Here is an 18669-nt window from a genome sequence, read left to right on the forward strand (position 1 = left end):
GAACCTGGGGAGACGCCGGGCGAACTGAATCGCATAGCCGAGTCTGATGGTCCGCAGGAGCCAGCGAGAAGTTCGGGTAGCCTGGCACCCAGACACCGTACAAGCTGGACCAGCGGGACCACCGACGTACCAGCGGTGGGGCAGTGAGGTGGAACGCCGGGACCCGGTCCGTGGGTGGACCGAAGAGGGGTCTGAGTGTGCGGTGCAACGCTTACCGGTTCCATGGTTTGGCAGAGTTTGGCACGCTCTGTGAGTAGGGCTTTTGATGACGCTCTCGAACCGGCCGCTGCTGCTTGCTGGCAAGAGAGGAGGATGAATGTGGTCCGGTCCGCGACTCTCCAAGCCCTCTTGGGACCCAGAGACAGAGAAAACCGCTCTCCTGTCGAAATTTTTCTCCACCCGGCCCTCCCCCGGGGGAGGGAGAGGTGCATTCACCATCCCCCAAAGGGCAGGTCCCTCTCTCTCTGGGTCGCCCGTCCCGGGGCCTCTTGCTCTTCTGCTCACCACCAGGTTTGACGGAGGCCTGGACGGGCGGGCTGGCCTGCCTACACCCAGCTCCATGGTGCTGCTTGCTCGAGGCTGCTGCGGAATGCGGCGTGGGAGCGGGGGTGGACACAGGGGGCCGCCCTCAGCGATGAGCCGGACGGACAGGTGGAGGCAGCAGCTGCCCGCCGGGGCAGGACATGTCAGATCGCCTCAGTCTGCTCCTGAGCGCGAGGTCATTGCGGTTCGGAGCTCTTTCAGAACTTCCGGATCATGACTACCCTCATGCAGGTCCCTCAGTTATTTAGCCTGAAGAACCTGCAGTAACGCCATAGCGTGTAAGGCGGAGGCAGCTTCTCCACAGGCATCGCCAGACATACCAGACGAGTACCTACAGACCCAGGAGGGGAGGCACGGTTTGCCCTGCCAGGTGGAGGCGGTATCAGGACACTACTGCATCGCAACCAACCGCTCCACCGGAGGGACCCCCGTATACCCCCTAGCTGCACCACCGTCGAGAGTGGTGAGGGAGGAGGAGTTAGCAGGTCGGTTTCCGCAAGAAAAAGGTGCCTTCCACGACCTGGTAAGCCCCCTCATGCACCTCCGGGAAGAATGGCACCGGAGCGGGGCACTGAGAACTGCTCAGCGCTTTGGCAGCTCAACTGGTTGCGTAGTGCAAGAGGAGCGATGGTACCCTGAAGATTGGTTCCCTGGAGGATTTGCCATCACTGTTACCCTCAGACCACCCGTGCTACTGCCTGAAGTAGCCCACGCCTGACTGCCGGCATGACGAGAACTAGATCGAGGCAGAGGCAACGGAGCTCCACCCCTTTTGAGGTAACGGAGCTTGGCCCGCAACTCCGAGATGGTCATCTTCCCGCAATGAGAACATGACTCATCCACGAACACCACCTCCGCATGCTTAATGCCCAGACACGTGAGGCATCGTGTCCATCATCCGACACCAGGTAACGACCACATCAAGAAACGCACGGGTAATACGTTGTCTGTAGCAAGACGCAACGTCGTCTTTACAAAGATGTAACGTCGAGTTTGCCAGACGCAACGTCGTCTTTAAAGAGACGCACCCGTGAATGCTCTTTTAGGGAAAAAGCTCTTTCAGCGTGCTGAAGCGCACAGGGGAGATGGCCGCCTGCAACACAAACAGGGGGTAGTGCAGCCTGATGTGTGCAACCCACTCGACAGGGGAAGTGAAGCGAAAAGCTGGTATGCGTTGCACCGGTTGCCTTTTTATGCTCACGCTGTGGTCAGCGGCAGCTGGATGCAATCATCGCATGCCAATGTGCATTGGCTCGTTTAGTTTACACTTGAAGTGGATTGGTCTCTCTAAGCGAGATCCCAATTTGTCGGTCACTGACGTGACGTCGAGAGTGACCGACTGAAAGGGAACCTTGTTTCACTATAATAAGTGCCCTGGTAACAACATGTTATTGTATTTTTAGATATTTTCTGATTTGGATAATTTGGTTTATTTGAAAAGACCAAAAGCTAGTCTGATAATATAGTGTACAGGATTGGTCAGGGATTAACAAATTATCATTTAGTATTTGTGATTGGTGAGTGCAGGGTTAATATACATAAGGTTTTTTGTTGTTGTTTTTGTTTTTGTTTTCTGAGCTAGTTGCCAAGGGGGGATGATGAAAACACAACAAAATTACTAAAAAATAAATTTAAAATTTAAATTTAAAAATAAATTGGAAATATATAGAAATAAAAACTAATTCAAAATAAGAATAAAAAACTAATAATAATTAATAATAGTACCTCAAAGATACTAAAATAACACTAAAATAACCACACATTACTGAATGTGTTTTAAAATTACATTAACTAAATTATAACATTAAAGAAACATTTAAAAAGTGTTTGTGAAACAAACAAAAAAAAAGTATTAATAATAATATCATCATCATCATCATCATCATCATTTTATTCTACAGTACAGATGTCTTAATTACTTTATTTTCAAGCGTTAAACTATCTAGCTTTTATTTTGTTGGAAAACTACGGGGAGCCCTTGGTTTATCTTTAAGAAAAGCTTGTTGATAAGCACTTCTCATTACAAGTTTTGGAGAATGGTCAGCACACGTTGCGTTCCGAAGTGCATGTTAAAGCCACTCAAACTCAAAGCACAATTACATGGAGATGAGTCGCTCCAAGATACTGAAAATACCAGATTATGAGCGTGTACATTTTGCGTGATTTCTATGTAAATGAACAGTGCTGCGCTTCACTCTCAAACATAGAGTGCATATTTTATTTAACTAAATAGCAGCCTTTGAGATTTGATAATCGCACTAAGCCATTTTGCAATTTTCCAAAAATTTAATTAAGTGATGGTATTTAGTTTCTCAGTAGCCTAAAATATGCAATTATGCAATGGTTTTCTACAAAAATTTTTTACATTGCATGAAAAATGAGTGCATTTACTGAGTATGAGCTTTTGAAAATATGCAGTGTCTGATTATATTCACTGATGCCTGTTACTGAACACAATAATAGATGTTTCTTCGTTACAGATTGTCTTGGAGTTGAGTTGGTGTCTCTGCATTCAGTACATTAGAGCAAATGAATGAGAGCCTGCTTGAAGGAAACAAATCACGATGATATCGACGTCGGCATGGCGGTTCCGCTTGACCTGTTTGAAACTCGGCTGTGCGCAGTGCAAGTCATTGACTTTCCCCTCCAGAGGTAAAGGTTGAGGGATAAGGAGATAGATCCGCTCCTGCTGCAGATGATGCTTAATGGACCGCCTGCTCTGGCAGCACGCATGTACAACAGCTGGCCAGTATTGAGTCAGATGCATTTGCTCTGTCACACGTCTCATACTGGGCACAGAAGGTGTGGTGGGCATCTAAAGAGCCCAACAGGGGAAGATCTGGAGACTTTAGCTTGAGAAAGTTCTGCTGTCCATCAGCTCAGACCCTTTTAATTCAAACGGCCAGAGCTGATGGAAACTTGTCATTCAATGCCACCGGTCATTAGACACGTCCAGACAATGCCGGAGACGCTTAATGGCAGCATCACAAACTCTTCACCACTGACATTTCCTAATTAGCTCAATCTATTGACTCCTTTATTATTTGTAACCTCTTTGCGTCAGGCACAAGCAGCGATGATAAAGGTTCTGTGTTGTAATTAATGATAAATAACCTTTTCAAATAGTTTAAAGGTAAAGGAGTAGTTCAGCTTTGTCATTATGTCATTTCAAACCTGACCGACTTTCCTCTGTGAAACACAAAAGCAGATGTTCAGCTGAATGATAATGCTCACTATAGATGCATTTATTTGATCAGCAATACAGTAAAAACAGTAATATTGTGAAATATTTTTACAATTTAAAATCACTGTTTTCTGTATGAATATATTGTAAAATGTAATTATTGCTGTGGTCAAAGCTGAATTTTCAGCATCATTACTCCAGTCTTCAGTGTCACATGATTCTTCAGAAATCATTCTAATATGCGGATTTGCTGCTTAAGAAACATTTCTTACTGTTATCAATGTTGAAAACAGTTGAGCTGGTTCATGTTTTTGTGGAAACCATGGTGCATTTTATTTTTCAGGATTGAGTTCAAAAGTTCAAAAGAATGGCATTTATTTGAAATAGAACTCTTTTGTAACATTATAAATGATTTTACTGTCACTGTTGATCAATTAAAAATGTGTCCTTGATGAATAAAAGTATTAATTTCTTTAAATAAACAAATAAATCTTATTTACAATTTCTGAAGCCTTGGTCACAAAAAAAAAAAGCTTTGATCACAGGAAGAAATTACATATTAAAATGTATTATGATAGAAAACACTTTTTGCAAATTGTAATAATAATTCACAAAATCCCTTTTTTACCGTATTTTTGATCAAATAAATGCAGCCTTAATAAGCTTTTCACATTTTAAAAATCATAATTCTGATTACTTTTGATTAATTTAATGTGTCTGCTGAAAAAAAAAAAACTTTCCAACATTTGACTGACCCCAAACCTTTGAAAGATTAGGGTACATACAGTATAATCACACTTTAGTTCTGTATGTTGTTATCTGTGACCATTTAATACCCTTCTGATGAGTGAATAAACTCCACTTTGAATTTATATAACTGCTTGTAGCAAATGACTAAATAAACAGCATCAAGCTTTTTACAACCAAAAGTCTTGAAAATCATTTCTGCTCCATTAACTTTTTTCCAAAGACGTACCATAAATCTGTGAGGCTCTACTGGCAAAACTTGAGAAGATGGAGCTCTCTATGTCATTTATAGATGTTTGCAGCAAAGGTGATATAGTGAGGCTGTTGAAAACAGTCAATCTGTCTGCTTTACGCTATAAATTCTCTCATGTAAAAAGGTTAAATCTGACAGCCAACTTGGCGTTGTCTGTCAGCGTGTTGGTTTCTGACTTCCGTGCACAACAATTAACCTTTAAAGATATATTTATGTCACAATAAATCATGGTGTGCATGCTTCTGATGCATTTTCAAACTATAAACCATAGTACAAATAATGAAGGTTTCCTTCAAGACATAAACACTGATCTATGAAATGCAAGCAGAATTGCACAGGCATCTATACGGCAAGAGTCCTCAGTACGTCAGTCTACTCCGGGCCATTGTTACTTCACAGCACATCTATTGTTCCCGTGCTTCATTTGCAGAGTATGTTTTAGCAACACTTGTATCTCCACCTGAACCTCCTCATGCAAATAAAAGTGTGTTCTCCTGCTGGGTGAGTGTGTGGTGAAGCAAATTGGATCGAATCTAATTCAGTTCTCACAAGGAATTAATCAATAATGCTGAGGAATGGCTTTCACCAGAAAGTGCCCATCTTGTTTGGAATGTTTTCCGTCGGCAGTGTAAATTTTGTCCAATAAGTCATGCATCTCCATACTGCAGTGGGCCACGGTAATCAGATGTTTCTCTGCTTTATGGCCCTCCATCATTCTCCTTGTTCTGATTTTTTGATAGTGCAGCACTTGAGAAAGAATAGCTTTTCCATTACAATTTCTCGATTAGGGCTGACACGCTGGCTTCACGCTCAAGAGGGAGCAGAATTCCCAATACTCAGGCGAAGGTGCAAAGCAGACAGATGGATACGACATCCAGAACACATGCCATAACTCAGGAAAGGCACGTACTCGCTTACACTTAAGGAAGCTTTTCAGATGCTTGAGTCGTCTATGCAATCAATGGTGAGTGCATCCGCAGATCCGCCGCTGCATTTGTCGTCTGAATGGCGTCCGCTGCAGATATTCTTCCAGAATGCACCACTTAAAATTGATTTAATCCTGTTTGCAATGCCAAAGGAACTGCTTGCTGTCAAAGTAGCTGGCTTTCTTTCTGCCATAGATGCTGTAAATGAATGGCACAGGCTTTGTGTTGCTTTATAATGGCAGCGGCGCATCTTGAGTGTTTGGGTTTGTGCTGAATTTGTGCAGTTGATGAAGGCGCCCCACGTCGTAATGGCAGTAGATGTTCCCGCTCATGAGTCCTACAGCATGCATCATGGTCAGGGAGCATTTCAGGCCCACTTTATCAGACTTGTTTGTGTAAACGGACATATGGGGACCGGAACCTTTCTCCCAGCCTGGCAGGCGAGCGCTAAATCTATTAGTGACCATTAGTGGCAAGCTAAAGAAGCCTCGTTTGTGTTTCCCACCGATAAGACCCTCGCTGCTCCGGGTCGACAGCATCCCTAATGAGTCTTTCTTGCACGTGCCTGATTGAGAGAGGTCCGGGTTGAACGTTGCATGAGGAATAAAGCAGAATAACCCACATTTGTCATTGCATTGGTCAGATTAATCGGATATGGCTATTCCCTCCTTGCTCACGATGGAGAGAACGAACCGACATCCTGCAGAGAAGAATTTGTGACAAACAAGCAGTGTCCTGCTGGTCAGAGCGGCCACTTCAAAAGCCCCACTTTTTGATGTTTCTGCGAGCGTGCATGTGCAAACACCCGCACAGATGACAAGCAAAAAAGAGAGGAAAGCACAAATTGTGTTGGACGCTCTCCTGCTGTCTCGTATAACAGCTGACTTGAATTTAATGAGTGGCTCCAATTCCCTCTGAATCAAGCCCAGAAACCCGCTCTCGGCCAGCGGTGGCTCAGACACAATTAGATCTTGTTGTGGCACAATGATTTTCTGATGAATGACTAGTTAAGGACTCAGGCAGGTTTTGCAGTGTGCATCGGCGCACTCACACCAAGCAGCTACCTATAATGTCTACGTGCACTAAAAATAGACGATGCCTTTCAGTCAACCTAAATAAGTGCAGTGTGGCAATTATCACTCTGCTACATCTTTGAGGCATCGTGTTTCTTGTTGATGCCATCCGTTAAGACAGCTGCACTTTATCAGGCACGGGTCAAATTAAGTTTCACACCATCAATATAGGAATCACACATCGCAACGCCGCCGCAATTGCTCACTGGCAGGGATGAGCATGTTGAACTGTGGCCTCGTGCAGCCATTTATGGATGCTGGTCAACGCTGTTTTGACACTTTTCTGATCGTTTCACATCTCTGGGGAAGAAGCGGACATCCTAAAGTACTGGGCCTTTCAGTGAAGTGCATTGTTAAAGTGTGACAAGATGGATGTTTGGGCCCAGCCTGGTGGAAAACCTGATCCCACTTCACACTTAATGGACTGGCAATGCCAGTCCTGTGGGAGCTGAGCAACTGTAAACTGCTAAGCCAAGATGCTTAGCCAACATTTCCACCATCAAAACAACAGGGCTCGTTTTCAGATTGGAGATGGGCTGGAGGTGGAAAAGAGAGTGGTGGAGATACCAGCTCATCTGTGTTCTCTGCTTTTGGTTTAGAATTTGCTGATGTGATAATATTGGTTGATAATGGTCATATAACATCTTTGTTTTATCGTCAGTGTTGGAAATGTAATGCACTTTGCATAATCAGATGAAGTAAAGTAACACATCATTAAATTTACATCCATCAGGGATGTGCACAGACAGTTTTTACATTGCATTTGGCAGACGCTTTTGTATAAGCACCTTATATTGGATTCAAGCAACTTACATTGGATTCAATACTTGCTTTCCCTGGGAATCTAACCCATAACCATTGTGTTAGCACAATTTTCTACTTATTGAGCTACAGGAAGGCAATGGTTCAAGTTTTTTTAACTTACAAAAGTATGGTAAAAGCAATTCTGTCCTACACAGTTCACACTTTATTCCAGATAAGTGCCATAATCAGTGCAGTTGGAAGAAAGATAAACTTCAAATATCATACGAAATTTTCAGAGAATGTCTTAAAAGTATCAGAGTACTGCTAAGTTAGCTCAGAGGAAATACATGTCAGATTTAATTGCAAAAAATGCATATAGGCCGAAGATACTTTTTAATACAATTAATGTCTTTTTAAATCCTGCTCCTAGTGCCTCATTAGAATTCTCCACTGATTTGTGTGAACAGTTTTTAAAACATTGTATCCATAAAGTCGAGTGTATCAGGTCTAACATACCATCTCAAAATTATTTTCCTCTAGAAATGTCTTGTCATCAGAGCTCCCTATCTCTTTTCCGACCTGTGTCACCTTCACAGCTTTATGATATTGTTCTTAGTATGAAGCCCTCATTTTGTCACTCTGATGTTCTGCCTTCTCAGATTTTTAAAGAGGCTTTTACAGCCTTAAGTCAAGTCGTTACTGCTATTATCAATAGCTCCTTAACAAATGGAATTGTACCAGCTTCTTTTAAACATGCTATAGTCCAACCTGTCACGGTTCACACACACGAGGAACACGGGAATGAAGGAGCGAGGAGACACAGCGTAAAGTAACGCAAAAGGATTTATTGAACAAAGGCTTGGATCACAGGACTCGACACATCAGGATGACGTTTAACGACTGACAAAGGACAAGAACTAGAACACACTTTAAATACACAGGAACTGATGAGGGGAAGACAAGGGACACCTGGAACTAATGACAATTAACATTGGAAACACCTGGGAACAATGAATTCAAAGCACGAGACAGAGAAACTGGATGACGGAGCACATAGGGAGCAAAGACACACACAAAACCTGGCCCAGAGCCTGACACAACCACTGTTAAAAAAGCATAATCTTGATCGGCATGACCTAAATAACTATAGACCCATTTCTAAATTATCTTTCATCTCAAAAGTTTTGGAAAAAGCTGTTTATTCTCAGATCTAATCTTACTTAAGTACTTTTAATATTTTTAACACATTTCAATCTGGGTTTAGATAATTTCATAGTACTGAATCTGCTCTCTTGAAGGTTACTAAATATTTTACTTTCCCTTGACTCTGGTTCTTGCTGTATCTTAATCATGCTTGATTTTGGTCCAACAACTGTGTCTTCTGGCATTGTCAAGCAGCTTGGGCCCCTGTCATCAGGTCATGTACGCGACTGTTTTAGAAATCTTGGCGTTGTCTTTGATCCTACGTTGTCTTTTGATAAACAGATCAGTGCTGTTGTGAAAAGCTGTTTCTTTCAATTAAGATAAATTGCTATAATCAAGAAGATGCTTTCCATGAAGGACCTTCAAACAGTAATTCATGCGTTTATAACTTCAAGGTTGGATTACTGCAACTCACTTTATCTGGGTTTGCCTAAATCATCTCTGGACCGATTGCAATTGGTGCAAAATGCGGCAGCCAGGTTATTGACTGGCACTAGAAAACGTGAGCACATTACCCCAGTACTCGCCTCTCTACACTGGCTCCCGGTCAAGTTCTGTGTTGATTTTAAGATTTAGCTCTTTGTTTTTAAAGCTCTACGTGGTTGTGCTCCCCAATATATTTGTAATCTTCTCATTCTGCATTCCACCTCTAGATCTCTTCGGTCATCTAGCCAATTTCTCCTCTCAGTCCCTCGTTCACATTTTAAAACTAAAGGCGACCGGGCTTTTGCTGTGGCAGCTCCTAGGCTCTGGAACAGTCTCCCCCTCCACATAAGATCTTCCCCTTCTATTTTTAAATCCTCTTTGAAAACCCATTTTTATTCTGTATGTTTTAATTCTGTTTGAGGGTGTAATATTTTATTTGTCCCTTTGCCTGTCTTGATTGGGTATGTTTTTACTTTGTTTTATATTTGTTGTACAGCACTTTGGTTGCAACTTCTGTTGTTTTTAAATGTGCTTTATAAATAAATAAACTAAACTAAACTAAACGAATAAACAAATCAGAGTTAACTAGCAGACAGCAGTAGTGCAGTTACAATAATAGAAACTATTTATGCTGGCTGGTGTGCAGAACTGATCTTATTAGCTTACATCAGATTCAAGATACATGTTTTATCAATTCTTACTTTCACTGGGAATCAAACCCATGACCATTGTATTGTTAGCACCTGTTTGAGCTACTGGAATGACAAGTGTGCAATTACAATAATAGAAACTATTTATGCTGCCATGGTGTGCAGAACTGGTGTTATTAGGGGTCAAAGAAGCTGGAACTCTATTGTTTACTGTTTTGCCAATATACTTAAGTTGTATAGATCTCAGTGATGATGTTGGTTGATAAAGTTTATATATCATATGTGACCCTGGACCACAAAACCAGTCTTAAGTCGCTTGGGTATGTTTTTAGCAATAGCCAAAAAACATTGTATGGGTCAAAATTATCGATTTTTTTTTATGCCAAAATTCATTAGGATATTAAGTAAAGATCAAGTTCCATGAAGATATTTTGTAAATTTCCTACTGTAAATATATCACAATTAAATTTTTGATTAGTAATATGCATTGCTAAGAACTTCATTTCGACAACTTTAAAGGTGATTTTCTCAGAATGTTGATTTTTTTTTGCACCCTCAGATTCCAGATTTTCAAATAGTTGTATCTCTGCCAAATATTGTCCTATCCTAACAAACCATACATCAATGAAAGCTTATGAAAGCTTATGTATTCAGCTTTCAGATGATGTATAAATCTCAATTTCAAAAAATTGACCCTTATGACTGGTTTTGTGGTCCAGGGTCACATTTTAGTTTTATCGTCAGTGTTTGAAACGTAATGCACATTGCATAATCAGATTACTTTTTTCAAATAATGAGTAAAGTAACACATCACTTTTTAAATTTATACTGTAATAGCCATCCGGGTCGTGCACAAATAGTATTTACATTGCATTTGGTAAATGCTTTTATCTAAAGCGACTTATGTTGTATTCAAGATACACATTTGATCAAATCTTGCCTTCCTTGGGATTCGAACCCATGACCTTTGTGTTTTTTGAGCTACAGGAAGGCAGTGGCTCAAAGTTTTAAACTTATGAAAGTTTGAAGGCAGAACTATTGTTATTAGGGGACCAAGCTCTGAAGATTCTAGAACTCTATTGTATTTGTACTGTTTTGCCAATATTTCTTTTTCTGCCCTAAATGTGTCTGGGTGTCAGAGACTGTCAGTCTTAGAGATCTCAATGATAATGTTGGTTGATATATCAGATGTTTTCAGTGAAATGAGATGACAGTCATGTACCGAGATGGGATGATAACTAGCCCTGTTTCAAACTTACAAAAGTTTGAAAGAAAGACTGACTTAAACATTTCACCTAAGGTGCTGGAACCCAATTGTATTTGTACTGTTTTGCCAATTATTCTTCTTCTGGGCTAAAAGTGTCTGGGTGTCAGAGACTGTAATCCGCAGACGTGTCAAACTTGGTGGGATGGTTCCAAATCCCCCTCAATATTCACACGCACCCACACACATGTGTCAAACACTAGGTGGCACTATGATGAGTGCATTTGCATTTTGGTTAATAACTCTGAAATCATAAACAGTTTGAGTCCTTGAGTCAAGCCCTACATGATTCTGTACATATGATTTGTTTAATATTTAAATTTTGCCATTTTTAATTTGTGGTCTCACTTTATATTTGGTGCCTTTAACTACTATGTACTTACATCAAAAAAGATTAACTGATTGGCACAATGTACTTTTCATGTTCATGTTGTATTGCAAAACACTTTTGCTGCTATTGAGGTGGGATATGGTCATGGGTTAGGGACAGATGTCCTGGGATGGTTAAATTTAAGGGGTAGAGGTAGGGTCAACAGTGTAATTATAGATGTAACTGCAGAAATTAATTGCTGTAATTGCTGAACAGCTGTAATTGCATTCAGGTATTTTTTTTTAATATATGTAAAGTACATGTACAGTATCTTTACAATAAAATATGTGCACTGTGATTAATGATTAATTAAAATTTTAGTACATAGTAGTTGATGACACTTAATATAAATAGTTTTTTGTTTGTTTTTTAACTCCTAAGCTGTTAGTACAATTTGCATGAAACTTGGCACGCATCAGCGCAAGACCCTCCTGAAAAGATGTTAACAACAGAATTTCAATCTATCAAAGCATTACAAATGTATAGGCCAATGAAATGGTCTGGAATCACCCATTTAATTGACCTATATCTGCTCAACACAATGTGCAAACATTGTAAAACTTGATACATAAAGATGACAGTTCATTCTGAGGATGCATGTTGTGTCAAAATCTGCCCATAGGGGGCACTATTACTAAAACCCTGTGATAACTCCTCAATAGTTTGATCAAGAAAAAAATAAATAAATAATAATAATAATGGCCACCAGCATCCAGTTAAATTGCAGCAGTTGTAGGTTACGTTTGTATAGTGAATAAATGATCATTGTAAAATATAGTGAATTCATATACATTTCAACAATAAAACTCAACTGTTCATCTTTTGATCTTTCGGATCTTTTCCATCAGTTTTTTTTTTTGATCTCGGGAGTGGGCTCCGGACCCTGCCTCCCGGCGCCCCCCGGATGCCCTTAACTGGGTGTCCGGTCACCTTGGGGCCCGGAGCGTTTACTTTGAAAAAATTAGAGTGTTCAAAGCAGGCCGCCCGTCGCCGCTGAATACTGCAGCTAGGAATAATGGAATAGGACTCCGGTTCTATTTTGTGGGTTTCTGGAACCCAGGGGCATGATAAAGAGGGATGGCCGGGGGCATTCGTATTGCGCCGCTAGAGGTGTAATTCTTGGACCGGCGCAAGACGGACGAAAGCGAAAGCATTTGCCAAGAATGTTTTCATTAATCAAGAACGAAAGTCGGAGGTTCGAAGATGATCAGATACCGTCGTAGTTCCGACCGTAAACGATGCCGACCCCGCGATCCGGCGGCGTTATTCCCATGACCCGCCGGGCAGCGTGCAGGAAACCACGAGTCTTTGGGTTCCGGGGGGAGTATGGTTGCAAAGCTGAAACTTAAAGGAATTGACGGAAGGGCACCACCAGGAACCCAAAATTTTTTTGTCTCTTTTGGAACTATCATGTATTTTTGTAAGCTGTTTGAGCAAACCCGAACTTACAGCATCAGTGGAGATTCCAGACTGTTGATTTTGCAGTAAAAACGTATAAGATTTGGAACGATGTATGGCACATATGAGCCATTAGTGTTTGGATCCTGATGATTGTTGCTTGTGGCTACTGTATATTTTTACATTATGTCTGTATTTGCCTTCACTGCATGACGCATTCAGCACCAATAGGAACGACTATAGATGCATTTAGCCCCATACACCGTTGCTAATGTACAAGCTATATGAACTGGAGTAGCTTTTCTTGGCACAAATTCCCATTTAAATCATTTATCCGTGGTGAGAAACCACTCAAAGGCCAAAGAAATTTTGTCTAGTGCATAATAATAATAAACCAGCAATTAAAAACATAGCACGCATAGTGTTGTACTACTCCTCGTTGGCTTGTAGTGTTGGATAAAAGAGTAGGGCAGAATGAAAATGTACATTATTTTCTCCAGTCAAGACGAGTGATTCAGGTTACCTTTTCAAATAAGGAATGCATAATAGAGTACTTACTGTTTATGTTTATTTATTGACAGATGCAATTAAAAACCTTCTCCTTCCCCATTTTGGGAGAGAAAATCTAGCATATATTATATATACTATATACCATCCCTTGAAAAAGAAGTGCACTTTAGTATACTTTTATAAAGTTCTTATTACGCAAATTAAAACTATACACTTAAGTGTGAATTAAATTAAATGTTTTCAAAAACCTAAATTCAAATGATTTGTAATTGATTTCAAATTATTTATAGTTTAAATTTACATTAAATGCTATTAGAGTGATTTTAGAGCGACTTAAGTGGGACTTTAATACATCTTTATACATACATTTAGAATTGACTCTATTGTCTTTGAAATATTGTTTAAGTGTTACTGCTGAATGCAGGGCCGTTTCTAGGCATAGGCGAGCTAGGCGGTCGCCTAGGGCGCCACCAGCTGAAGGGGCGCCAATGAGCGCACGTACTGGCACTTTTAGCAGGGTTGTGATAAAGAGTGGCACGGTCACCCTGAAATATGACTGCCGCCCCCACTGGATCCCCCAACATTATTGGGCTAGAGTACTGTCAATCTGACGATGCCTGTATGCCACTAGATCAGAGTGCTGTCAATTGCTGCCTGATTGTTGCATGCAAAGTTTGCATTTGGAGCGCTCAACAACGCCATTAGATCAGTGGGCTCTGTCAGTGCTTTGGCAAGGTAACACTTTTTTTTGCCATGCAATAAAGCTAAGTTCAAAGGCCAATTTAAAATATTGGTACAGTAAATAAAGTGCACAAAATCAGTATTTTGTTTAGGCAGTATTTGTGGCACTTTTGTGGCTCATTTGTCCAAATATTTGTGGCAGATTTATCCAAAAGGTGTGTTTTTTTGCGCCAATGCATTGTTAAAGGATCAGCGTGTCATGTAATATTCCCATATAAACTTTAACATCCAATTAAAAAATATTTGTATAGTAAAATTCGCTAATTCACGAGATCAATACATCCTTTATTAGACCGCTTTGTTGAGTTAAATGCATTCTTACGGAGGTGTGGAAATGCTGAATCAATTCATTCACTTCCAATAGCGCTTAATGGGAGCAGCGTCATAGAGGGCAGAGTGTCACGTTATTTAAAGGGGACGTTAACGCGTTAACGAGTAGCAAATGATTAAGTAGTTGCATTGGTTACTTTTATGCCACTGACAAAGCTTTTATATGTAGTTTGGTGTAAAAAAGGGGTTTTATAGGTTTGACTGAAATAATAATGCAATAACTGACACTTTAAATCAATGTTTCAAGAAACAACAACAAAAAAATTTAACAAAAAACAGATAAAGACAAAAAAGTAGCCATTGATAATATCTAAACAATATGTAGTAGTATAGTATATAGTATCCAAATCAAAATGTAATAAAATTAATTTATGTGTGATTTATGTGTAAATTATGTGCAATGTCTTAGCCACTAGGGATTGTTACATAGGGCTATACAGGGATAGGGATTTCGCCTGGGGCGTCAAATTGGCTAGAAACGGCCCTGGCTGAATGTACTTATAAGCATTTATGATAAACTAAAGTAATGTCAGTTACATTTGCACTACTATATAATGAAATATATTTATAATTACACATTTTTTCTAATAAGGAGGTTGCCATTTAGTATATTTAAAATGTATTTCAACAGTCTATTAAAGTGTATTTTTGTTAAACACACTATATGTACTTTTTTATAAATATTCTGATTAAAATGTATTTTAACTAAATTTAAATGAAATTTATTTTGTTTTAAGGGTTTTAATGGGCCTTCATTTAGAATGAACTTCACAATATTATAAACATGCTTTGTGGCCTAATTTAGTCTAATCTATATTATTATTATTATTATTATTATTATTATTATTTTACAGATATTAATTCTGAAGTGCACTGCAGTGATAAACATGCAATACAAAGCATATTATTAAACATCTACTTTAATCTTCATCTACAAACATTTGATAATGTTTAATTCTATTATATGCATTTTATGTTACATTGTCATATAAATACCTCACAATATGTTACATTTCAGACTCTTGGAAACTAGGAAATGTATTTTGTAAAAGCAAGCTTATTGAAATTTAGAAGAAAATACATGTATATTATAAATACAGTATATATTATAAACACATTTAAAATACATTAGCAAATGCACTTTTAATTGGACAACACACTTCAGTTGAAATTAAAATAAATTATTTTACACATGCTTTAGTATATTAGTCAGTACATCAACATAAGTATATTTCTTTAAAGAATGACAAAAGTATAATGATTTAAAATGTATGTTTAAGTAAAACTTAATTACACATTACAAAGTGCATTATTTTTAAAGTGTACTTAAAGGTGCAATAGGTGATTGTCTTCAGAAAAATTTTTAAGAAACATAGTCTTTCTTTAAGTACACTTAAGTGGCCTTTAATGTAAGTAATATTATATTATCTGCAAGTGCATATTTAAAAAGTGTACTTTTAAGATTTAAAGTATAAGTGCACATTCAATTAAGCACACTTCTTTTTTTTATAAGGGACAAATTTATGCATATTTTGACACAACTTGGAGTGTATCCTCAGAATGACTTCTGTGTATCAAGTTTTGTAAAGTTAGTGTTGAGCAGATATAAGTCAAATATATACTGCAAACAAAAGTACACACGCTAAACTAAGTGATAACATGTTTTGTTTCTGTGTGCATAACCTTACTGAAGACCTTTTGGCATCTCTATAGCATTACTGTATATAAATTCAGGGTTAATCCAGATGTTAATGTGGTTATTCGCTCTGTAACTCTGAATGCTTCTCTCTTCATGTTTGACGTGGCAGCAGCAGAATAAGCACTGGTAGCAGCAGTAACTATGAGTGACAGGCCATAGCGGCGAGTCAATAACGCACTACAGTTGGGCTCCGGAAGTAAAAATCCCATTCATTTTCTCCATGGAGAAATTGATTTTTAACAATAACATATAAACCTTTCAAGACAGGCCTAGCATGAGCTCTGAGGTTGTTAAGTGATGATAGATGCTTCTGTAGAAACCACAAGTCTGTGTGATTTCAACTTATATATACAGTATACATACTATATATATATATATATATATATATATATGTGTGTGTGTGTTTTAATAGCTGGTGAAGAATTACCCATAATCCTGAAGCAGCAAGTTATTTGGATTCACCAATCAGAGAAATTGCTGTTACCATGGAAACAAAAACTGCATCAAAAGAGCTCATCATCCAATTAAGCATTGCAAATAATATAATGGAGTGGGACTCTCAACACTGCCAAAAAACGTATATTTGTATAGACATCAAATGCATTGTGTTTAAGAAGTGTCTATAAATCAGTCGTTTAAATTGTACTGTTGTTTGTGATTTGATTCACAAAGCTTTGTGAGATGAGTAGTTCATTATGCCATCACCACTGTATCTTTTGTCTTTATCTCTGATTTGCAAGTACTGTATGTTTTTGCATAGTTTAAGAATTGTTTTAAATCTGAAAAAAAAGAGCAGGTATTATTGAACTTCACAACAAACAAGACACATGAGGCTGCATGAACAGTGATTGGAAACTGAATCTAAAACCCTAATAAAAAATACTAGAAATAAACTAAACATTAACTGACATAAAATAAAATATAATAAAAAGTTAAAGTTTGTGTACTAAAAATGAATAAAAATGTCAAAAACAAAAAAAATGAAAACAGAAGATATAAAAATGAAATCTATTTCAAAATATGAAGAAAATTTTTCGTAAAAAAAAAGAGGATAAAAAGTATATCGATGATACTGAAACAACACTGGCTAGAACAGCCAAATGTCATGCAATTGATTAATTGAATTGAATTTTTTGTCACACTTTATTTTAAGGTCCAATTATCGCTATTAACAAACCATTTACTATGACTTTTCCCTCAATAAACTCTTAATTTGGTGCTTATTAATAGTTAGTAAGGTAGTTGTTAAGTTTAGGTATTGGGTATGATTAGGGATGTAGAATATGGTCATGCAGAATATGTGCTTTATAACTACTAATAAACAGCCAATATTTTAATAATAGGCATGCTAATGAGCAACTAGTTAATAGTGAGAATTGGTCCCTATACTAAAGTGTTACCGAATTTTTTATTAATTTTTATTTAAAACATGGCATCTAAGGACTACTTGACTAATTCTGTTTTGCTTTATTTCCAAATGTTTGATTTCATTCATCTCTCATTATACTCTGGGGTGATTTTTATGAAAGTGTGGTTGTAGGACACACACATTTACTTATGCTTGCACAGACACTGAAACATACTGACATATTTTAAATTAATCTAAAATTATAGATTCAAAAAAGTTGAATCTATAAAAATGTTTGAAAAAGTTCAAACATTTGCTTAGAAATGATAACATTTCAAAATGTTTCAGGATTACATCATTTTAAACAAGACACTTTAAAACTTGTAACATCAAAGAGTGCTTTCAATGCAAGACCTCATTGTTTGGACTGTGCTTGTGTAAATAAAAACCATTGTGTTTTTCTTCATATCTATGTAAGAAATAGTTATGGTTAGGTTTACAGATGGAAGGAAGAGTGGCACAAAAAATAAAAAATAAATAAATAAATATATATATATATATATATATATATATATATATATATCTCTCTTACATCTCTTACACTTTTAAACAGTAGGTGTGAATTAAACTCGTTAATTTAACTTCAATGAAATTGTTAATCCCAATTATTCATATTACAATCAGTTGTCAGACAGAATCATGACAATATATATATTATATAAAATTTCTACAGCTATAAATACATAATAATGCTGTCTATACATCCAATTCAGTGTCTATCCAAATATACAAATCGCATTTTTTGTATCTGTAAATGTTTCGTACGAATGTCACAATGTGTTCAGCCTGCTTAACATCTGTTAAAAACAGCCTTTAATCTCAGTTTCCTGAGCATTTAACATCTCACATTAGCTAATCAGTTTATAAATGAAATATGAATGAATTACTAGAGATGCACCGATTGCAATTTTCTTGGCCGATTCCGATTTCCGATTTTTTTAATATGCTGATTTATTATCAGTGCAGGAAACTGTTGTGCTGCTTTATATTTTATGGAACATGTGATACTTTTTTTCAGGATTATTTGATGAATAAAGAGTTAAAAAGAAGAACATTTATTTAAAATAGAAATGTTTTCTAACAATATACACTACCGTTCAAAAGTTTGGGGTCAGTAAATTTTTATTCTTTTTTTTTTTTTAAGAAATTAAAACTTTCATTCAGCAAGGATGTGTTAAATTGTTAAGAAGTGATAGCAAA

The sequence above is a fragment of the Sinocyclocheilus rhinocerous genome, unplaced genomic scaffold (genome assembly GCF_001515625.1).
Source record: "Sinocyclocheilus rhinocerous isolate Xijiao unplaced genomic scaffold, SAMN03320098_v1.1 scaffold3527, whole genome shotgun sequence".
NCBI lineage: Eukaryota > Metazoa > Chordata > Actinopteri > Cypriniformes > Cyprinidae > Sinocyclocheilus > Sinocyclocheilus rhinocerous.